The sequence below is a fragment of the Falco naumanni genome, chromosome 5 (genome assembly GCF_017639655.2).
Source record: "Falco naumanni isolate bFalNau1 chromosome 5, bFalNau1.pat, whole genome shotgun sequence".
NCBI classification, from domain to species: Eukaryota; Metazoa; Chordata; class Aves; order Falconiformes; family Falconidae; genus Falco; species Falco naumanni.
In genome coordinates this window covers 10,275,322-10,299,829 of record NC_054058.1, presented here as the reverse complement: position 1 = coordinate 10,299,829, position 24,508 = coordinate 10,275,322, and positions in this window count along the sequence as shown.

Genomic DNA, 24,508 nt, shown 5'->3' with positions numbered 1-24,508 from the left:
CCACATCCTCTGGTAACCTACCAGCTTCTGAGCTACTAGGATGCTAGCTATAAGTAGACCTTCTCTCAAATGACCTAGCACAAAGTTATACCTGGCGATGGGAAGGGTGAGAGCTTGCATTCAGAGACACCTAACTGAGCTGGAGTTGGAATCTTGTTTCTTCTTCAGATAGTTAATGTTCGTCTACATATAGCAAAGTATCCTGATACTGCACGTTGGGATTAGAGGACTATCATGACGATCTGAAGGCAGAGCTGGGTAATTTTATATTTCATGTCCTTCCCAAGAGCCATTAGAGACTCCTTAGATGGAACACCAATCTAGCAGATACTTTTTGACTAACAAAGAGAAAATTCAAAGAGCCCCAGGAGTACTCTGAGCATGTGATACGAGGCAGTAAATGGAGAAGAAACACAGGGAACAGACAGGGACTTTGAAAAGATAGGCTACAACACAAATGTGTCTCTAATAAAAAGGATATCAAACTCAAAGTGATTGTGAGAAGCAGAAAAGACTGAAAAACTTGCTGAATCTCATTTGTAAGGTGATCCGAAGGATGAGCTGCCAAGTTCTGTCAATGTACTTGGGAAATATGGCCCTGCCTTTCATTCACATTCCTCCCATCCTTTCACAAAAGAAACACAGAAGGCATTGCACAAACGCTTAAGTAATATAAACAGGCTGGACAAGCTCCATCCCCATTCCAACAAGCCTTATCTGAAAGAACAACAAAGCATATGGGCACTCGTGTAACTGATATGCCTAGAATACCTCTACCATGAATGAACTTGAAACTTATAAAAAATATCATATATAACTGCAAAGGACTCTCCTTTGCATACAGAGGACAAGATGCCTTCTGGTGCCTTCACCTCCTATTCCTTTCATGACACATGTTAGGGCAGCAAAGCTAGTAAAAAAATAATTCATGATTAATTAATTTCATCAGAATGTCTTACAGCACTGTGTAAAACTTTCAGACGATGCTTCAGTTCAGGTTACTCGGGCTGAGCATGGAAAAAGGATAACCAATCACCCACTGAAGACCTCAGACAACATCCTCTTTTGGAGAACAATGTCTGGGACAGGAGAAACAGATTTTTCCTCTAAATATGAAAAAATTATGACTTTATCCAGAGTCTTCAGTATAAGAACTTCCATCTATAATGAAAAAATCTGGGCCAATAGACTCACTCGCCTATGGCTCCAGCTGTGAAATGGTTTCCTATCTTACTAACAATTGTGATATGATCCTTTTTATTTTTTTCTTTCCTGATTTAGGATAAAACCCCAAAGATCTCAAGAAAGGTGATCTTTTGCAAGAAAAAGATACTTTTCAGAAAAGGAAGTATTCCATTTCAATCTAAAGATTAAAAAAACCCCTAGTTTAAACTTGGGGGGAAAAAATGCTGTGCAAAGTGGTTTTAAGCAGGGGGAAAAACCCCAAAATCCTCAAAACTGTTGTCATAGTACAGACCATCTCAAAACTTCTACCTTATAGTATATTTGAATCTGATTTTTTGTCAGAGGCTAAACTTTTCTGTAAACAGTTTTTAAATCAGCATTTTTCAGAAATAAAGATAGAGATCAGCAAATGTTCACTGAAGTGTAAAGTTGCCAGGCCAAACGTGGAAGAAATACCAAGTGCTTGTATTTATGAATTCCCATGACAGGTGCAAGGAGAAATGGTTTAGAAAAGAGTAAGAATCTGAAAGAAGTAAAAAATTCCACATTCATTTGTCATATATTGGGAAAACTTTGTTATTGACACTGCATCCTACACAACTGGCATTTTTTTCTGCTTGGAATTTCACTTTGAAAGCTGCTTTTTAAATGTTTTACCAAGTAGAAAGGCTCCAAAAACGAGTTTTCTATATTGCATTCAGTCACAAAATCACCTTAGTGTGAAATCACTGGCCACTCAGGTTTTTCCATACTAGCCTCTCTCCTGCTCTGGTGTCCCAGGAGCCACCATTCTGGGGGGAATGGAGGAGGGAAGAAGAAAAAAATCACTCCTCACTGAAGATGCCAAGCTGCACGTGCAGAATTTGAAGCATTTAGGAGCTCTACTTACTTCTATGTAATGTGATCTATTTAAAAATACGGTCACACAAAAAAATCACTTTTTTTTATAATTAAAATCTTGGTTAATGAAAAGACAATCTTGACAAAGGCACTGGAGTGTGCTGCTTTGCTTAACAGGCTGTGGCAAATCTCCAAATTCCAGTCAGAATTGCAGCAATCTCATACGCTGTCAAGAAGTACAACTTTGCTCTGACAGAACATACTGCAAATTTTATGTGAGATAATTGAAGCCAATTCTTGTAACATCCATTAGAATCCCTCTCAATCTGTCTGTGCGAGGTCTAGAAGAGTGTGAGCTTTCCCAGTCAATTCCCCTTAATGGTAACTCCCAGCTTCCAAGTTCTCTGCTGTTTCCACCTTTAAAAAAGTCCTTTGCTCTGTACAAATCATTCCTGGCACCTTTAAATTATTAACCTTTCCAAAACTTTCCTGTTTCATTGTCTAGCAGGCAAAAATATGTGCCTAATGCTGAAAGAACAATAAACTGGTGATGCTATATCTCACCCCACGCAGTGAAATGTTGGTACAGAACTCTACCTGGTTTAGTAAAGTATGCAGAGGAAAACTGACCTTTAACAATATTCTGCATGTTACACAGCTTTATAAATACACATTTATAAATAAACTTCCCATAATTAGAGAGTTTGCAAATCAAAGACAGGCGTGGGCGTGAAAGTTACGGTACAGGCAGTATGACCAGCATCATTGGGGTGATCCAAGAACAGGAAAGATTTGCAGGAAAAGGAGCTCTCCCGTGTTAAAGCAGCTGATAGAGTTCAGGTCCAGCTATGTAAGTGGGTATAAATAAAAGCTATAATGGGTATAAATAAGAGCTACACTGTCTCTGAATTGTAAGTCTTAGTATTCAGTTACTCACTGATACTACCTTATAAGACATTCTTGGTCTGTCTGTCCTCCCAGTCCTTCTTCCCACGCTCCCCCGACAGCTTGGTTGCACTGTCTCTGTGGCTGCCTCGGATGCTGGCTGCACGGAACACCAACACAAGGCAAAACACGATCTTCCGTTGTTTCCCTGCTCAGTGGATTGCTTGTGTCTCTGCCCGCTCAGACGACTCATAAAACAGACACACAGATGGCAAAAAGGTTCTGGTGAGTGTTCAAGAGAGTGGTGTGCCTCAAGATACTGCTGTCCTTGATGAGATTATTGACAGGTCGATACACAGGGTTCATAGGCCTGCGGCTCTGCAAGTTACAAATTCTGATCTTAGAATTAACAAAACTCTCTTTCAATATGCGGTACAGTATTTACAATGTTCTTCGTGTAAAGGTCCAAAGAGGGTAATCAACTGAACATCAGACTTTCATTACTAGAAAAGAAAGATTCGAAGGAAGGGAAGAAGGGAACACAGCTGAATGACCACATCCTTTTCAGTTTGAGACATGGACGATCAAACCAGACCAATCATCTTCATTTTCCAGTGCAGAACTCACTGCTTCAGGCTCCTGGAAGCCCCCAGTTTAGGAAGCTGCTGAAGCTGAGTATCTAAACTGAAATACAACTTATTTTGCAAGGAAAGACGGAAGCATGTCTTTGACTCTTCCATCTCCATCAAGGTAAAAAAAAACACAAAACAACAACAACAACAAAAAAAAAACCCAACAAACCCAAACCCAAAGAAAATAAAAAGACCATGGTTATACATAAATTGCCAGCCTACAGGCACATTTTATTTTTTTTCTCTCACAAAGATTTCAAAAAATCCACAAAGATTGGTTGGAGGTTTTTTGGACTCAGTTTGCTGCAGAATCTTTCTTCATCTACTTGAGGTCTGGTATAAAACCAGAAGCAGGTTAACATGCAGCAATGTTAGATCTTGTGAGGAGGATGTAAAAAAAAAACCAAACCAAAAAAACGAACAATTAATTAAATATTGGAAAATTAATAAGCAAGGGAAGAAAAAAAATATTACAGCCAGTGGCATCTTCCAGTTCACCTACTGGAAAAAGTAACTTGTACAGATTTCAGGATCCTGCAGCACACCCAGCGGCCGCCAGCAGGCAGAGGGACGCACGGCGAGCGGTAACGGCGCCGCTGCACCTGCTCCTGCACCGGGCGGGGATGCCCGGCGGAAGCGATGCCCGGGGCCGCGCAGGTGGGACGGCCGGCGCTCGCCTCTCCGCGCCCCCGCGGCAGGACACCCAGCGCGGCTCCTGCGCCGCCGAGCCGCGGGCAGCCCCGCGCGGGGCGGGTGCGGGCGGGTGCGGGGCGCAGCGAGGCGGGAGCGGGGCGAGCGCGGGCGGCAGAGGGCCGGGAGCGGGCGGCGGGGCTGGGGCCCGGCGGGACGAGGCGCGCCGCTCCCGGCAGGTGGCGCCGGCGGCCCGCGGCTGAGGAGGCCCCTCCCGCCCCCGCAGCGCGGTGCGGCTCCGCGCTGGCCGCCGGGCGGGGCGGGCGCCCCCGGGGACGCGGCGGGCACCCGCTGCAAGACGCGGGATGGCGGCAGGCGCGGAGCAAAGGCGTCGGTAACACCGGGCGCTGTCGTGCAACAGGTACGGCAGCAGGAGCCTCACATCCCGATGAAATCCCAACGTGCCGAGAGCTCGGGATTTGCTCCCTTACGTGCCATCTTGAGCCCGCTGCATTGCCCCAAACCGGAACGCCACCACACAGCTGTTAACGCCGGCCCTTTCTCCTTGACCCGAACGTCGGGGCTATGTCTCTTCACCTTCTTAACACCCACTGCTGCTGTCACCGAAATCGGGAATCAAACCTCTTAACACCAATGCAGCATTAAGAAGCAGGTGCTCTGTCACTGCAGCCTCAGTGGCATCTCCACAAATCGAGCACACCTGTGCAGATTTTACCGTTACATCTATACACAAAATTACAAGGCTGTACACTCCCAGTTACAATGATTGGTTAGTAATTTGCATGTAATTGTAATATTTGCTGTGTCATCCGTTTCTGTTACTACGCTTGCGCAGGGGAAGGGTCTTCACCTGGGCAAGGGTCTTGACCTGTGGGTGTGATTTTTAGTATTCTAATGAAGGTAGGTCATTTCAGGACACCTTAAAAGTAAGTTTTGTTGCCAAGTTGGACGGCTGGATATCAGCCTTGCCAAGCTGTCCAATAATTCATCCTATACACAGTAGAACCTAGGTGCTCTGGTTACGGTCTAGAGAATAAGGACTAAGGGTATTATGGTCTACAGCATAGGGACTTCAAGTAACAGTCCCAGAGAACAAGCATCACAGCAGTTCATACGTCATTGGTTAATAAGTGCTAACATAATTCTAACATGGAGGTTAAGTCCTTAGCATCAAAATGCTATTATAACTTTACCGTTACATAAACACAAAATATAGAAAGATTCAGTAAAATCTTTAGATAATCTGCGACACTACCTTCCCCCCTGTTACCAAGCAGGGTCTGACACCCCCACCCACCCCCCTTCCACATCCCTGCATCCCCCAGACCTGCCCGGCCCCAGCAGTGCAAGCTGTGTGCACCCCTGCCCGGGTCTCTATGCGTGGCCAGCCAAGCCCTCAGGCCCTGTGCACCTGCCCCCTCCCCCAGCCCCTAACCCCGCAAGCCACAAGCCAGGCTGCCATGGCTCACTCTGCTGCCGACCCCTCGCCCAGGGCGCCCCGCACCCTCACAGCACAAACAGCTGCAAGCCCAGAACCAGCACAACTGGGGCCATGCTCCAAAACCAGCCACTGCCTCCAGCCCCTTTAGGGGAAGACGTGCTGCGTATCAGCCTGATCCTCTGAACATGGCAGAATGTGGACCGTGACAGAGGAGAGGGCCCTAAACCAGGGACAGCACAGCAGAAAGGATGCTGGGTGACCCTGCAGGTCTCCTCCTCAAAGGATGTGTGCTAGGCTGCAGCCTGAAGTAACTCCACCTTTCCTTTCTCACATAAATAACCCCCCACCTCTTCCTTGCCTTGTCTCTGTTGCCCATGGTCTGTAAAAAATGAGGAGGGGGCTAAAAACCCCCAAAGCCAGCAGATCTAGACTAGAACATGCATAGTTCCAAATGGTGGGGGAAATTAAAGGCTTGGACTTTGCTGCTGTAGTCGAGGAGTCACTTGACTACACATGTGACTAGGAGGGGAGAGTGGCAGGTCATAGCCAGCTTCTCTTTCCTCTTCTCCACCTAAAAAATCACCAGTATCCCACACAGGCTGGTGTCCTGTGTCTACCAACAGTCAGCGCTGACCACCTGATGAGGGCTGTTTTGCAGTTCAGCCATCCCTGGACCACAGCAAACTCCAGGCAGTCCAAGGGGAAGCCCCTATTTAAATCCCCTCCCAGAGATGACCTCTGTGCCATGCTGAGGGAAAGAAGAAGGATTATCTGTTTAATATCTCAATATATATTAAGATACAATAATACCTTAATGACAGGATAGTAAGAGATCCTTCACTTTTTTTATGTTACATAAAATATTCATCTTCCTGGTTGTCAAATCTTTTCAAAGCATTCCATTCATTGCCCAGCTACACTACTACTTTTGGATACTAGCATTTAATGATTTATTTTTTTTTTTTACAGCCATCAGAATATGCCCAACTGAGAAGAGATGATACAACCAAGCTGTACAGTACAGTGCCTGAGCAAATCCAAGGTCAGAGCTACTAAGCTACTGCAAGTCTGGAGCAGGCTAGCCGGCTGTAGCTTCTGAAAGCGCAGTCAATCAGAATAGTCTTTGCGCATCTGGGAACAAATCAAGCCATAAACTTGGAGAGACCACATATGCCTGGATCCCCATGGGCAATGCTGAACTGAGCAAGGCAAGGCTTAAAAAATAAACACAGAAATAATCACACACGCATCCCTTACATCTCAGGATAGTGTAAAAAACAAAAAACAGCATAAAAAAGTAGGTCGACCCATGGAGGGGTGAGGGCAGATTATTTAAAGAAAATAATACAAATGAAGTATTTCTTTATTCTAATGTGGAGGACTAGGATTTCATGGCAAGATGTGTTGTATTCCCTAAGGGTTTCCTTCATACAAGCAGTCAATCAGTATGATCCTAGATTAGTATCCTGTTTGTGCTTCAGTACAATAAACTGTACGTTTGTAGTAAAAGAGATTGTCTCTATAGGTTCAGGAAGAATATTAAGAAAAGAAGAGATTAAAGACAGCAGGCCAAGGCAAATCTGTTCTCAGCATTCTCATTCCTGGTTTACAGATTTTATATTTGGTTTCTTATTCTCCCCTCTCCTTTTTCATTTAATTCAAGCAGCATTAATCATCCTATTTCAAAAACATCCCATTTAAAAAAAAAAAAAAAGTGATATTTGTATCAGATCTAACCTACTTTTCAGATATTTTGACGTAGTCTCTGGATTTAATGTAAACTTCTACAGAATGATTTATTGTTACCACAGAAAGCAAGCTGCTTATGGCAGGTTAAAATGAAGGAGATAGGTCAGGCTACTCTGACCAACTGCCCTTTTAATCAAAGATTTGCTCAGGTTTTGTTGGTTTTTTTAAATGAATTTGAAGTCAACAAGAATTATATGACTGACGGACTCAACAAGCCTCAGCACAGTCTTTGTTTCAGCAGCAGCTGGATCACACCACAGAGCAGTATCAGCGTGATCCAGCTATGGCAAGGGAAGAGAGTTGGGCTGTTCAGTCTCCTGCCCACCTCCCCTACGGCTTTTCTGCCAGCAGAATTTCTGGCAAGAGTTAGCTATGCGAACTATGGTGTGGCTGCACCACAGGGTCCCAAGAGCACTGATCAAATCAATTTGTACGGGCCAGGGATTCTTAAAGTTGCGACTCTGTAAAACATGGTGGGTAAGGGTGACATAGACTCTGCTCCAGACAGCCCATCACCTTTTTTTTCAGAAATCGTGCAAACAGCTGCAGAAACAAACTTGCAGTAGAACAATCTGTTTGGACAGCCACCATCACCCTATCCTGTGCACAAACATCATAATTCATCCTGAACCCTATGTGAAATTGGCCTAAAAAACAGAACTCAATTATCCTTTCTACAATATTCCTGATCATCAACTGAAATTTTAAATAACAACCTGGCTTCTTTATGTTATTGCCCAAATCAAACCCTTTTAACAATTTCCTATAGCCTATTAGAAAAAAAAAAAGTCCTCTTATGATCTATGTCTTTCTAACATCGTTGGCCTCCTCCTAGTTTTTTGCCTTATTTTGTTCTCCAAGTTAGAATTTCTTGCAAATGTGATTGTTCATTTTCTGCTCTGAGGACCATTCTTGCATTTCTCACTGCATTCGTTTCCAGCGAGGCATGGAGTAGATGGCATAGGGAACCGTCCCTCCTCTGTAGGGGGACACAACAGCCATGGACTTCAAGAAACATAATTTATAGACTTGTTCAACACCTGAGGAAAACTAGGAGCTGGAGGAGACAGGAGCAGTAGTCTAGGATGGGAAGCAAGGAGGGGAGAGAGTACAAACACAAGAAACTAGTAAGAACTAGTAGAGGGAAGAACATTATTGAAGATCAAATGATAGAAGAACAGGAAGGAAAGACAGAGAAGCAATATCAAAAGGCAGAAAGCAATCTGGAGGAAGAGGAAGACAGGCTAAAAATGCCTGTCTTCTAGCCTTTAATTGGAGCAGAGAGGCTAAAGTTTACTCATAATCAGTACTCAAGCTCTTACTTAAAAGTTCTTCCAACTACTGGTGTAGTCAAGCTGTGAGGACAGCCAAAAGAGGTGGTGATTCTGAAAGAGAGCGAGCTATTTCTATTGCACTTGGTACCTCTTCAGTAACCCTCAGAAGAACTGACAAGGGCCGTGGTACAGCATTCAAACCCTCTGCTAAAACAGATACATCCCACCAAGTCTGGAGAAGCTGTTTAATTTTGACAGTATTAAGAATGAAAAAAGAAGAAAGTCCTACATGACCTTTATATCCCAATTTAGATAAGAAAGTCCTCACCTCTATATCCCAATATAGTCTGGGTTTGTGTGCGAGTGTCTGACACGCTGGACCCTGCTGAAACTTGCCTGCAGGTGGACTGCTCAGGTAGAACTTGAAACCATGGGACCAGTCAGAGCTGCAGGCACTCAGGGTCTTAAGCCGTACTCATCCAGATAGCTTATGAATGGGGGTTAGAATTGTATATTAGATACACAGGAAACCATCACTGCAGAAGCTATCATAGAAAATGCCGACAGAGGAAAACAATAGCAACCTCCAGAAATGTGTGCCTACTCCCTAATCTTACACCATCTCCCCCGTCAAAACACAAACTTGAGGAAACCAGATACTTTCCATAAAACCTCATATTTCAACTAATCACCAGAAATTTGCATCCAGAGCCTCCAAGATAATTTTGAGATTGCCTTAATCTTGGCCACTGTCACTGGATACAGAATCCAACTGAGCTAACATCAGGCACAGCTGAAGCAAGCAAATGACACTGAGTATGGCCGTGGCAGTATATCGATGCCGTGCCAGCTCCTAACGCTACAGCACATGTAGTGGAGGCTATAGGCAGGTATAGACCTGGCAGCATGGCAGGGCTGGTTCTCCTGCCACATGAATAAACATCTCACTCTCCCAGGAGCTGACAATTAACGGGATACCTTGCTGCTATGGCAAGTAGCAGCCTTACCAGTTCCTGCTGCATTTCACTGAGTAACAGCAATGCTGACAGTCCCCAGCAAACATACTTTGTAAATGACGTTCAGAGCATCTACAGATTTTTATTTACATGTGCTTGTAACATGTTTGCTTGAAAAATTAAATACTACCTTCAGATACCTTATCTTTTCCAAATTTCCTCCAGTCTGGAAAAGAAAAAGCCAGTTTGTCACATCACTTGGTGAAGTTGCAGGCCTCTACCTTACACTGACAGTGCCCTCCTCATTGTCCTCTTATAAGCAATTTATGTTTAGGGCTACCCACATTCTGATTTACTAAAAATAATAGAAATAAATAGATTTATCTGATAATTGGCTTCATTTTGACATCATGTTGTTTATTGCCTGTCTTTTGCATTGTTCTTCTTCCTCTGATGAACACAATACCTGATCATCTCCATATATCTACAGGATCAGGACCATAAACGACAAAGCCTTCACCTGGAGTCACAGGATTTAGCAAACCTGACTGTATTGCTCTGAAAACTGCACATGCTGGCCCAATCTCAAGATACGCATGTGTGTTCTTTTTCTTGGGTGAAATTCAACTATTGCCTGGAATAAAAAATATTTTAAAAATTGGCCAAACATGGATGTAAGCATGTCAGCTTTGATACTAGACACTGGAGTTTCCTAGAAATTAATCCTCCATTAAAACAACAGATGGCCCTGTGTGTTCCAGGGGCTCAGAGCACACATGAGGGGCTGGGTGACTGATGGACTTATGAATGACTGGGTCCGCATAAACCTTAAGTTGGATTAGTATAAGCTCACGCGTGTCAGAAATGGTCTGCAGTATTGACATTTGATGTCAGCTCCGTGGAGACAGATTTCTTTGTCCCCCACACAAAATTGTGTCACTTGTAGGGGACAGTGTAGGAATATGTAGGAATAAACACATTCTGGCAGCTTCATTGCCTGCTTTGATGCTTTCGGCAAGCAATGAATGAAGCCCCTGCTGATTCATCCTTTAAATCAGTGACAGCTACTTAATTAACAGGACCACAGCCAAGCTGCTTAGGACTAGCACTGACCCTTCTTAAGGAAAGTTGTATAAAACATTTTGAAGGGCATCTCCCAGGAAACCCATGGTTCACATTTTCGGTGAGTCAGGTGAGGTACAGTAGCAGAGGTAAGTGCAAGTCGTGCCTGTACTTAGAGAGCTAGGCAGGCTGACTCGAACACAGACAACTCGCAAACCTTTCCTACCTGACTCCATCAGGTGCACAGAGATTCTTTCTTGCACAAAGCCACGGTTCTCCATGGATTTTCACAACCAAATTGTTGTCTATTACCCAAATACTTTCACAGTCCAAGGAGCATTTACAGGAGTTATAACATCTTCAAAGACCATGACAGCCTCTGCTGTAGACCAGTAAATCCCCCTTTGCCCGCCTTTGACTAGTCTTCACCTAAACAGTTCTTAAATAGCATGTGCAAAACCTGTCAGTTGCATGAACTGCATGATTATGGTACAAGTTACGCAGGCTCCAAAGATGCCTCGCTGAGGGGGTGAAAAGCCCTATACCTCATCTCAGACCCTACAAACCCCAGCAGAAGATCCACTGAGCCTGAAGAATTTTTGAAGTCAAGTCATGAAAATCCCCTGTGCTCATGTGAAAAGTATATAGAGGCCAATAAAGTGCATAAAAAATCTCTCACCATTTGCACAACTCCTCACGGTCCGTGTCAGAAGCAGGCTGTGGCAGGACAGATGGCATCAGTGGGCGCAGAGGAGAGGCCAGGGCCATGGCATGACAATGTTTGTTAGCAACATGATTCTACATTCAGTCAAGCACTTGTCAAGATCAGTAAAGGGGGAAAAAGAAGGCCTTGTCTTATTAAGTTTACAGCTCTGGGCAGAAGGAAAACAAATTGTTTCCTGGTCTTTTTCTTCATTCTTTTTTAAAAGTCTAATGTTTAAATATATTTGTATTTAGAATGGCTTTGAGAGAAGCTCTGTTAATACAAATAAAAAAGAAACTATAATAATTTTTCATGGGATTATGTTTGGCTGTTCCTGTACTTCATCAAGAAGAGCAAAATTAACCTTAGCTTTTATGTGCACAAGCACAAACATCCTCACCCTCACTCTCTTTCTTCTTGCTCTCCACATGCTTATAGTGCAAACGGGGAGGTGAGGGAGAATAGCACTTTTTTCCACTAAATACTTGGTGGTGAAACACAGAATCCCACTTTCTCCCACAGCTGATAAAGTGAAAACTTTCCTGTACCATCTGCAACTCATACAACTCCTCACCATTCATTCCCAAGAACGGAGACCAGCTATGTTCCTTTTCCCTATCACTCTGCAAAACCCTATTAGATACTGGCCACAGGTAGCAGCAGAGCACTCCAGTCATACCACTTCCCAAACAAGTGCAAAAAAGTACCATAAAGAAGGGCAGAAACTGAAACTGGGATGCAAAGCACTTAAAGAAAACATAAAGAATGCATATTTACACTTTTCTGAAAAGTGCAGCTGCCCCAGGGACATCCCCGTTGCACAGCGGCACTGGGTGTGCTTTTACAGGTGCTCACTGAGAGGCCGGTTCCAAGAGGGGACCTGGCTGCAAGGATTTATTTAATGCAAGTGAATGTGGGGGTTCACCCAGAGGACAGCAAGCAAGCGAGCTGCTCAGAGAAAGCCTGCAGCCACTGCTCTGCCATAGGAAGCTGTGCTCAGCACAAGCCGAAAGCCTTCGGGAGCTGTGTTTGTTAGTAACGTTGCAGGAAACGTGATGCAGGGGAATAGGATTGCTGTGCTGAGCCAGGGAACGGCGGTGCAGCTGTGCGGCTCCCTGCCCTGCCAGCCATCCTCAGAGCTTGTTTGCAGCTATTTTTCAGTTACGCTGAGCTGCCGCAAGCACCACGTGGGAGTATGCGGTCTCCTGCTGTAGGTACCTAGCGATGGGCCTTTCATCTTCCTAAAATTTGGAGGGAAAGAACACAGAGATCAGTCCTTTTGCCATTAAAAAGGGGGAAGTGTAACCTACCGATTCATTTGAGAAAAAGGCAACAAACAAACAAATTTATCCCGTCCAAACCACCACAGAAGACAAATACTGAAGGACACACAAGCAGCACCAGAAGGCTAAAGCTAGGCATGCCAGAGGCCTGAAAAAAACTGAAAATAGAGGCAAATGCTAATCCATTTGATGAACTAGCAGAAGAGTTTATTTTTATTGCAAAGAAACTTGCTAGAGGCAGAACACAGACTGTCCCGCTGGCTAAAGCCCACATATTTTGGTATGAAAATAAGCTGCAGTTACCAAAGCAACCAAGTATCTCAAGACCTGAACTCTGGCATTGCACCAGTCACTGCTACAGGAACAGGGGACTGCTGGACTCTACCGTGATGTGTGACAGCTGACCCCTGACTTGTACGGGCCAAAAGTCTGTTTCCCTTCACACTGGATATCATCCTAGATTAATTTTTGTGCTGTTCATAGCTGAGTGTTTTGGGAGACTTCTAGCACAGAGGATACATATGCACGTCTTAGAGAGGACATAGAGTTACTACAAGCCCTGCTAGTTGGATAGCAAGATGACATATAGTTACTACAAGCCTGTTAGATAGCAAGACTTATATGTATTTTTCTGTAAAAGAAAGAAAAAGTTGAGGAGGATTTTAATAAGCCCACAGAGATTAGAAGAATACAAATATTTTTTTAATTGGTTATACAGACACTTTGGTCTTTATTAATGGAAATCTCATGCACTCCAGAATACTTCGTATAACAAAAGCTACTCTGCAATGTTCACCTGCTTTTTTCTTTAACCTCCTTCACTCATGTGATTAAGACAAAAATTACATGCAATTTAGAAGAAACAGCAAAGCAAAGAAACTAACAGTTCACAAACAATTCAGAGGATCTAAATTATTTGGCTGAAGTATTTGGTGGATGCATATGTTACATTCAAAGAAAATGAGATCCAGAATAATTTACTATAGTGAAAAAGGAAGAAATACAGATTAAAAAAATCGTTGTTTATGGGTTTCACAGCCGATAGTGATTCCTGCCCTTCCTGACTGTCTGTTAGATTTTCTTCATGCTCACCCTTTCATTTTTTATTCTGTCTTCTCTGTATGGGAACAGCTTCCAGTCATAAAGTGAAAATCCCTTGCCATATCTTTTTTCACATATCTCTTTAAGACTTAGCCTTCCTAGACAAAGGACAGACAGCTGGTGTACCATGCCTGCTGCTTGTTATACTAATCTTAATCAGTTCACAGCTACCGTGCAGTCCTCCTGTGAGTTTGTCTGTCTCTGTACATCCACACAGCAAGAGCTCTGGGGCAAGGAATATTTATTATCATATAATAAGCACCGAGCCTAGCACGATGGAGTCCTAATATCTGACATATCTAGATGCTATCAGATAAACAAGGAAATAATTTGACACAGCTTTTGTCACTACCATTAAATCATCTGAAGGAGTTTGATTTCTGAGAGCACAGCAGCACAATTCTGCTGTTGTCATCTGCTATTTTTGTTTGCACAAAGTGCTCTGCATCAATACATCAGAGGCTCAGATGTTGCTCCACTGTTTTCAGTGGAGTCAGCCCTCACATACCCAAGTGCAGGTATTAGCGAACAAATAATACTTGCGTTTTATTGTTTGTATGTTGGGATTTCATATGGAAGCTTAAAAAAGCATGCACACAGCAAAAGAAACTTTTTAACTAAAATAGGCAGCAAATGTTACAAAGGCCAGACTTTGAGCTAGGACCAGGAATTCAAACCCTGGTGGAAAATAAAATGGTTTTCAGTTTCAGTTTAAAAGGTTTAACTTAAAACCACCTTTGCAGCATCCTGATTTTGTGACAAGCTTCTTCAGCCTGACCTCTTCCCTTGGTTGCTTCAGACTCATGTTTGCAAAGGGAGCATTTGCCCTGCAGCCATTCGTATTTGTTATAAACAACTCATCAGATCCTGTGCAGTGCCTGTAATCAGCCGTGATTTTCTGGTTAGGGGACAGTTTGCTCAAATAAAGCAGCATCCACATGCCTTAAAATTTCTCAAGAGCTGTGTCCAAGTTTTCCACGGTGTATTGTTTCAAAGGAGACCAGGACTTTCAGCCATTCATCAGACAGTTAGTCTTTTTGCCTAGTATTAGTGGCCAATGCACTGCTGAGCAGAAGAACAGCTAACCAGCAGCTTTTACATGGTGCTGCTCTGAGGAAGGGGAGAAGCAGATGCTCCCACTCACCTTAATGGGAACTGAAGGCATAATTCACCTACTTTACAGAGGTGACTCAGCCTCTCCCTAGAGCACCATTGCCAGCTCTCCGGGAAAAGCCAAAGCTGTCTGGTCATGATTAGAGGAGCAGTGGATTTACAGCACAGTCCAAAGCATGGTGAAGTCAGACCACAGTTTTCACAATACCCCAGGATTAGTCTCTAGTCGAAATTCAACCTGTGATGCTTGGACCCACAAATCTGCCCCACCAAATCATCCTCTTTCTACATCATCAGCTGACTAAGGGGTTAGAGGCAAATGACTGCCAGAACCCAATCCGTAACACTGATATCATACTTGGAGTACCTTGTAATGAGTGAAGTGCCTTTAAAATAGCTTTCGTTTAGAAACATACAATACTAATTCAGTGGAGTGTTAGAAAAACAGACCTTTTAGGTATTGGATCCTTCTTGAGAAACCTGAAGCTTTGGTTCCATTTGCATTTTACTAATAAGTACCCTCTGATTAGAATAATAAAACCCCCTCCATGTGCTATTGGCAGGTCTAAAAAGCACTGGCAAGCCTATGTATTTTTTTATATTAAACAATGTGCGTAACCTTGCTATGGCCAAACAGCCAAACAAGTTTGTGGTGTCAGCGTGTCCGTGAGTGAAACACATCACCATATGGGAAAGGGGAAAACACGCTGTAGGTAGGGCTGGGCTATGTCTTTCCAGTGAATGAGGCACCTCAGAGTTCTTGTGCTCCAGGATCGCACCAGTGGGAAATCATGCTGAAAAGCACAGCCATGCAAAAGCCCAGCTATTCTTTTTATTCAAACTAGCATTCTCCATCACCTTCCACATGCCAATCGATGTGAACGTATTCACATTGTGGATTCTTTTCTCCCATCCTTATGCTGACTCTACTGCAGAGGAAGACATTGTGTCCCAGTAAAAAGCCAAACAAGCACAGAGGTCAGGAATATCTTTTGCACAACCAGGGATTCAGAACACAGGATTGATGTGGCAGAAGGATAAGCAGAAGCAGCCACAGCATTTCTGGGTGGGAGTTCCCACCAGGATTATTTTTTATTCAGAAACCAGAAATAAGCAAGGAAGGCTTTCTAAGAGCAGAGAGGACATAAGCTGTACCTCCTCTTGCCTGGGGGTAAAACACGTGCCATGTGGCTTGAGATTAAATTTGCAGAAAGAGGATTCAGACACAGTAACACTGTGCTCATACACAAGGATAGAGGCATCCACAGAAATTTATTGTTCATCATTTTTCATACCTTTGATTGGACTTTCTCAGTCCTGTGCTGCTTGGCAATTTCCAACTTGTGTGGTGCATTTTCTTTGTAATATTTTCAGCTCTATTCAACACCTTCCCTTTCTAGATTATTCTACCATTTTGTTCTCCTTATCATTTTCTCTTAGTTTTTCTTTTCACCTCTCGAAAGCAGCACACTCGTTTGTCATTAACACTCACAGCAAGTTTCCTGCCAGTGCACTCTCTTCACTCCATGTATGCCATTCATACTACCTAGTTTGGGGACCCAGCCTTCCTAGGCGTCCTCTGCAGGGACAGGAGCAATAAAGATACTCCACAAGTACCATTCAAACTCACCTGAGAACAGAACTGCCTCTGCATGTGCCTGTGTCACCCAGCAGTGACTGAAGGGGTGTCTAAAGGCACTGGACCCACCAAAGCAGTATCAGGGAGCATCAGGAGCAGGGCTGTTCTATGAAGAAAAGCAAGCAAGAAACCAAGGGTGACCACAACACGGGCGGATGTAGCACCCTCATGACCAAGGCACAGTCCCACAGGGCTTGAGCAGGGTAAGCAGAGCAGGGGGGTGACAACAACAGGTACCTTTGATGGCGCTGTGATCATCAGAGAAGGCAAACAAATCAAGTCCAAGGTCAGTCCTGAAAATCCACTCAGTATGACTGGGTTGCGTGCTGGCACACCCATAACATAGCTAAAGCTACAGCTGGGTGCCCAGGCCTGAGCTCACATGGAGATCCTGGGTCAATGAGCAGAGGGTGCATGGGTGGAGGCTCCAGGAAAGAGCAATGAAAGCCTATTTGTGTGCTCAGGGCCCTGATAACTAACCACCTCAGTCAGGTGCCCAGAGGTAGGTCCTGTAAGTTCCAGCCTGCATGACTTGCTGTCCTGTGTGCCACAGTGAAGCTTCATTTGTGGATGGCACTTGCATTGCAAGGACAATACGCAGCAAACAAGTGCCAGAGCCCAGAGCATCACCCTGCTGCTGGGAGTTTGGTTGGCTGCAGCTGCATGGCGGCTGTGTCCATGCCCTGTCTTGTGCCCCTGCAACCCTCAGTCACTGACTCAGCTTGCTGGCTTGATCTCAGATCTGTCTCATCCCAACTATCTTTGTTATCATCACGGGGCCCCCTCTGGTCTTCTTGTTTGGATTGGTGGGACTGTGTCCTTGTTGATGAGGGTGCTACTCCTGTCTGCCTTGCCACGGCTCTCAGGTCCCTTTCCCTCACGGAACAGCCTGTCTTACTGCTCTCTGACAACAGGCAGAAAAATCCCGATCTCTGGAATTCTGTAAATACTAAGCAAAGGTAAATTCCCAGACTTTCTCACCCTACCCCCAATTACGCCACCCACCTGTTCACACAGACACATGCAGAGGTGCACGCATCGTCATCACATTTGAAGGAGGTCACACACAATAACGTCACACAGGGGAGCGTGTCAGATGGAGGGTACGAGCCAGTTGCCTGAGTAGAAACTGGAACCCTGAAGGAGTAACTAAACTGCTGTCTGGGAGAGGTTCTTCTGCTGCCCCACAATGAGGATTACAGTCTAATGAGATTATTTCTTTCTGCTCTTTCTTTTCAGAATTAGATTTTGCTCACAAACCAAATAACTACTTAATGCAGGATGATAACATTTCTCTTTTTTGCGGTTTGCAGATACTTACATTACGTTACTTTAAATCCCTTCATAGCCAGATAGAGTGGGTATAAGAAATGAAAGGAATCAGATTCCAGTAAAGCCTTCATTAAATTTGGCCCATCTAGTTTTCCCTCTGGAATGGATAGCAAAAAATACAGAAGCTAAAAGGCCTCAGGTGATGGATTATAAGGATATGCAATTGGCACAGAACAGAAACAGACTGAAAATGGTCCCTTTGAACCAACTGTGAGGAGACTGCTGAGGGAGGAAAATCAGAACATTGGTTATCCTTCCCTGCTATTTTAAATTGGCTACTTGCATCAGATTCATCGACCTTCTTTTCAGATACCATCGGCCCCCACTGATTCAGACAAAGTCTCATTCATCCAAGGAATGAGGACTGACTACAAAAAGAGCCACCTAAGAAACAGATTAGTTACAGGAATTTACAGAAACTAACCACAGGAAGGAACAACTGAATGAAATACAAAGGAAAAATACATTGCAAAAGAGTGAAGTGAGAGCTGCAGGACTCAGACTGCATACTGACTATTGGTATATAACACTATGCGAGTCTGACATAGTTGCTGTTTACCAAATAGTAGAATTATCTCCTCTAAGATCATCAACATTTGTATGCACCTTTGAGAAGGAAGATTTTTAAACCATTTTAATCCCTAAAATTTGTTCCATTTTTATGATAACAATGAGAAAGAACAGAAAAAAGGTTCCTAATATAGCTGTTTCCTATTAAAACTTGTCCTTCAAGCTCTTCCATCCTGCTAATCTTCCTAGAAATTAGTCCTAGCAATTTTCCTACCAATAAAGAAAATTATTTCAAATTGCTAGGATAGGTGGATTTCAGGATTTTTTTTTCTTTTTTTTTTTGAATGAAGAGCCCTTAAACAGTAGTGTATGGAAAATCCCCACAGGGAAAGAATGATAGAATTTAATTTTTTAAAATTCCTAGGTTTCACATCTACATCATATGGATATTAGAAAATTATTAAAAAAGCATATTAAATCATCTGGTCAAATTCCAGCAAATTTCCCATTCATTACTTTTGGAAAATACTTAAAATCATTACTAAGAAAGCAAGCAAAGAAAGCTTGGCATAAAGTGACGTATTTTAGCTAAAATTAAGACCAATTGTTCAATAATACAATCCTTAAATTGAAAATATGTCTAAATAATTAAAAGCAAATAGAAATTGAGAAGGCAACAGATAAATAAGTTCTTTTTCCTTTCACCCCAGTCAGACCATCCACGGCGTGTTCCAGAATTACGCACAGGGAAGGTTATCCCAGATGTGTCCTTGCTCTTTTGATCAGCAAAGTGAAAGTCTCAGCAACTGCCTGTTCACATCTTGTCCTCAAATGCATGTCACCCTCATGCCACTTATTCCCAGTATCCTTCTGCTCACTTGTACTCCAGCAACACGGTAGCAAGAAGGTGGTGTAACGACTGGAAGAGCTATCTACATTCTGCCTGTCATTTTCAGTTGTGTGTTTCTCTCCAAGAAGCTGCCTCCGCAGCATCTTAGAAGCCTCCTCAGACCAGTGTAAGGGCACACTACAACTACACTGGAAAACAGCAATTGTGTTGCAAGACTAAGCAGGAGACTACATGTCTCATTTTCCCAGAATTCCTTCACATTCAGAGAAAATTGAAGAAGCAATTCCTGTCTCAACTCAGGGGTAAGTTTTTGTGATTTCTTTACTATAGAAATAAGGAACAAGAACCTAAAGGCTTTTTTTTCACCCAGAACACTGTGGCCAAGAGTACGATCCCATGCTGCTAGTGTGTCATTGCAATGTGTCACGTGACATACTGTGACCGGTCCGCCTTTGGAAAATGATTTTAGAAAATCACCTTCTTTCTGCAGAGGTTATTTTCCCAGACTCTGAAACTCTGAAATATTCTTCCCCAGACTCAAACTCCCAACATCTGGCTGCAAGCTCAGAGGAGAGTCATATCAGCTTTCTTGGAAAGAGTCAGACTTCGGAACTTGCTAGGCGAGGACATCAGAATACTGAAAATACAAACATCTGCGTTCCGAAAATATGAAAAAGAAATGAGGAGGAAGCAAGAGGGGAAACAGCAGCACAGCAGCTAGGAGAAACAGAAAGAGATTCCCTCCGGCTTTGTTAAACCACCTACTTTAAGGTTTCTCCTTAGAAGAGATCAGTGCTAGCCTGATAGTGAGGTGTTCCTCACTATCCACTGGAAGACAAGTGGGGATTTCTAATCCACATCCTTCTCCCTCAAAGTTTTATAATTTCCCTTGCTGGCCACCATCAGAGGCAGAAGTCTGGACTACAGGAACATCACATTTGAACGAGTATGCTGCATTCTAAATTACACACAGGCAGAAGGGCAAATAGGCTTCAGGTTCACAGAGTTGACATTTTGCACTATTTTACCTTTTATGTTCATTATAACAATTGCAATGCACCCTCATTAGAGCCTGCAGAAGGAGCTAAAACACCTTCACTGATAAAACTGACAAATCCCCACTGGTATTATGGTGTGAAGTGAGGCTTCTTTGCCATGCTGTTGACCACAGGACAGAGCAGAGGGTTTCCTGACAAGTTGCTCCACATTAATGTCTCTGCGATATACTCTAAGGAAAGAATGAGAACCACTATGAAACTTAGAACTGCTGAGCAGGAGCGACAGCTGACATTCACAGGGCACTGCCTCTTTGTCCAGACACTGCATTTTTCTAACCCACACACACCTTGACCTTCATGGGCCACTGAGTCTGTAAGTGTAAACTGGAGTCATACTGATCTCCAGCAGCTAAGAAGACTTCTTTCCATTATCCTTAGTTGATCTTTACATAGCAACAAAATCCCTTTCTTCAGGTTCTACACTTACCCCAAGGAGAGAAATTATAGCTGATAAAAAATCATGGAAGTATGCTGCGGGTTTCTTCGTATGTGAGATCTGACAATAAGCACATTTGAAACGCTTGTTGTGTTGCTGCTGGAAAGGAAAGAGTGGTTTACTCAATATTTAAAAATGTTTCAAATCTGAACAGAATAAAGAGGGTTTGTATCCATGGTAACTTCCACATTCATTTTTTAAAAAACTATAATATCTCTGAAGATTTGTGACACGATGCAGCAAGCATGTCACATTGTGTAGGCTTATGTTATGTCTTGAAAGCCTGAATGACTTGATGTGACCTGGCACGATGCTATGGATATTCAAAAATTTTCATGAAAAATTGCAGGTCTAGTAGTAGATAGAGGGGAACAAGTTTTCACATAGGGTTAGAAAAGAACGCAATTAAATGCCAATCTTGAACAATTCCTTAAAAATTATGCATTTTCAGACTAATTTCACAACATGGAAGGTAAAAGATTACAGAACATTGTAGCTGCACAGGAAAAAAGTCTTCATCCAACTTGTGCCATCTCCACTGGGACTACACAGCTATAAGCAGGCAATGTCTTTTTTTCAGAACATATAAAATGCTGTTATTATAAAAACTTATTGCAATCTCAAATTTAACTAATGGAAAGTTAACATACATTGCATTTTTTTAGTATTTAGGCTGTCACACTTGGAATTTTAGAGCAGTCATTTAAAATGAGACCACAAAAGCTTCTTGTTTTGATCTCTTTTATCCTATTTTGAATTAAAATTAAGTTTTCAAAATAACTTCTGAGCATATGCTCTTGAAAAAGTATCCTTTTTGCCGTCATTAGAGCTTTAGACACCAAATCAGACTCCTGTTTTAACTATTGGCCTAGGCACAATACATCAGATCAGGTGAGAGCTTGTTGAAAAAGGTGATATGATACTCAGGGGAAAGACCAAAGGAAATGTAATGTATTTTTATTTTTTAACGATGTCACCACACTTTTTATTCTGGAAGTTCCAAGCCCAAGAAACATCCCAAAGAAGGAATAGATTGTTTAGCGAGGGGTTCACAGGCCAAGTCTGCAGAGATTGTCCAATTTATATCCTCTTCCTCGAGCGCTGATCCTGCAATCCAGTGTGGGTTACTGGACCCATGCACTGCAATTACATGAAACATCTCTGACAGAGACATAGTATTCCAAAAATAGCATTTCTCGTTACATTAGAGTGGGCATCAGCTTGATGTAGAAGACTTTTTGTTAAGTCAGTATTTTGTAAGTTGCCTGAGAAACAGCAAGATATGAGTGACCATTTTTAACCAGTTCACATCTTAATGAAAGCTGTATTTCATGGTACAAACTAAAAACATCCTGCAGCACTCTTATAAACAACAATAATAGCTTTCTCCTCAAAAACAGACGTATATCAGCTCTAAGAGAACTATTTTATAAGGGAGCTGCTAGGCAATCAGTTCCTCCAAGAATTCCCACTTGGACACTGTCTTCCTAAGAGGACTTCCAGAAGACTTGTAGAAATGTCTTTCTTAGATATTCTGGCAAAGTTTTGACAAAATACATTTGGAAGAGCACGCTGCACTGACTGAAAGGACAACCATTATTTATTTTATGCCTTGAAGGGGCATAACTTTGAGGGTGTGATCACCCTCTGCAACTCATAGTCCTGTTGGACTTGGACCCAAAGATTAAGTCATCCCCATTGTGTCCAGAGACATTACTCTCTGTGCCCGAGATGAGCTCCCTACCTGTGTAATGCCTTCTCTGCATTATGATCAGAGCAGGCTGCAGCAGTAGGAGCAGCAGGGAGTTACAATAATTTTGCTTATTTTGACAAGTGGGGTTGCTTTGGTATTTCTCACCTGTGCCACTCGTGAGTGTTCAGTGCAGCACAGCCCATCTTTGTGCTCCGATCCGTTACTGGCTCATGCACTAGAGGCTGGAGAATGCTGAATGAGATAACAAGTTTTGTTCTTTCACAAACCTCAGTTGTATTGATTTCTTTTAGGATCTGCCAGAAAATGTTTAGTACACCCATTGGCAATAGGTGTTGCCTTAACTGTTGAAGTGTATGACCACGTGATAAACTACAAGCACGCTTCCACCCAACAGACTGTCAAAGCTAATATTTGCTTGGAGACCTCTTGTCTTCTGTCCACACTCAGGACCTCCTTTTTGAGATAAATCATAAAGAGATGAGCCATAACTGAAACTAAATCTGTCCATTTAAAATTCTTCTCTTCGTCTTGTGGAACTGTTCAGAACATACCACATGCTCATAGACACTAACAAACAGAGGTTTGAACACCCATGTAGAATCATAGAATCATTTATGTTGGAAACGTCCTTTAAGATCATCAAGTCCAACTGTTAACCCAGGTCTGCCAAGTCCACCACTAAACCATGTCCCTAAGCACTATGTCTACACATTTTTCATATACCTCCAGAGACTGTAATACCACCACCTCCCTGGGCAGCCTGTTCCAGTGCCTGACCACCCTTTCACTGAAGAAATTTTTTGTAGTACCAAGTCTAAAATTCCCCTGGCACAACCTGAGGCCATTTCTTTTGTCCTGTTGTAATCTAGGAGAAGAGACTGACCCCCACCTGCCTGCAACCCCCTTTCAGGGAGCTGTACCGAGCCATAAGGTCTCCCCTGAGCCTCCTCCTCTCCAGACTGAACACCCCCAGTTCCCTCAGCTGCTTCTCATAAGACTTGTGCTCCAGACCCTTCACCAGCTTTGCTGCCCTTCTCTGGACACGCTCCAGCACCTCAACATTCCTTTTGCAGTGAGGGGCCGAGAACTGAACACGGTATTAGAGGTGCAGCCTCACCAGTGCCAAGTACAGGGGGACAATCATTTCTCTTGTCCTGCTGGCCACACTGTTTCTGACACAAGCCAGGATGCTGTTGGCCTTCTTGGCCACCTGGGCACACATAACTCAGCTGGCTGTCAGCCAGCACCCTCAGCCCCTTTTCCACCAGGCAGCTTTCCAGCCACCTATTCCCAGGGCTGTAGCACTTCGTGGGGTTGTTGTGACCCAAGTGCAGGACCTGGCACTTCTCCTTGTTGAACCTCATACAACTGGCCTTGGCCCATCAGTCCAGCCTGTCCAGATCCCTCTGGAGAGCCTTCCTGCCCTCAAGCAGATCAATATTCCCACCCAACTTGGTCTCATCTGCAAACTTACTGAGGGTGCACTCAACCCCCTTGTCCAGATCACTGAAGAAGATATCAAACAGAACTGGCCCCGTTACTGAGCCCTGGGAATGCCACTTGTGACCAGCTGCCAGCTGGATGTAACTCCATTCACCACCACTTGTGGGGCTTGGACATCCAGCCAGCTTTTTACTCAGCATAGAGTACACCCGTCCATGCCATGAGTAGCCGGTTTCTCCAGAAGGATGCTGTGGGAGACAGTGTCAAAGGCTTTACTAAAGTCCAGGTAGACAACATCCACAGCCTTTCCCTCATCCACTAGGTGGGTCACCTTGTCGTAGAAGGAGATCAGGTTCATCAGGCAGGACCTGACTTTCATTAACCCATGATGGCTGGGCCTGATCCCCTGGCTGTCCTGCATGTGCCGTGTGAGGGCACTCAGGATGATCTGCTCCATAACCTTCCCTGGCACTGAGGTCAGACTGACAGGACTATAGTTCCCCGGATCCTCCTTCCTGTCCTTCTTGTAGACGGGCATCACCTTGGCTAACCTCCAGTCTTCTGGGATCTCCTTGGTTAACCAAGACTGTTGATAAATGATGGAGAGTGGCTTGGTGAGCTCTTCTGTCAGCTCCCTCAATACCCTTGGAT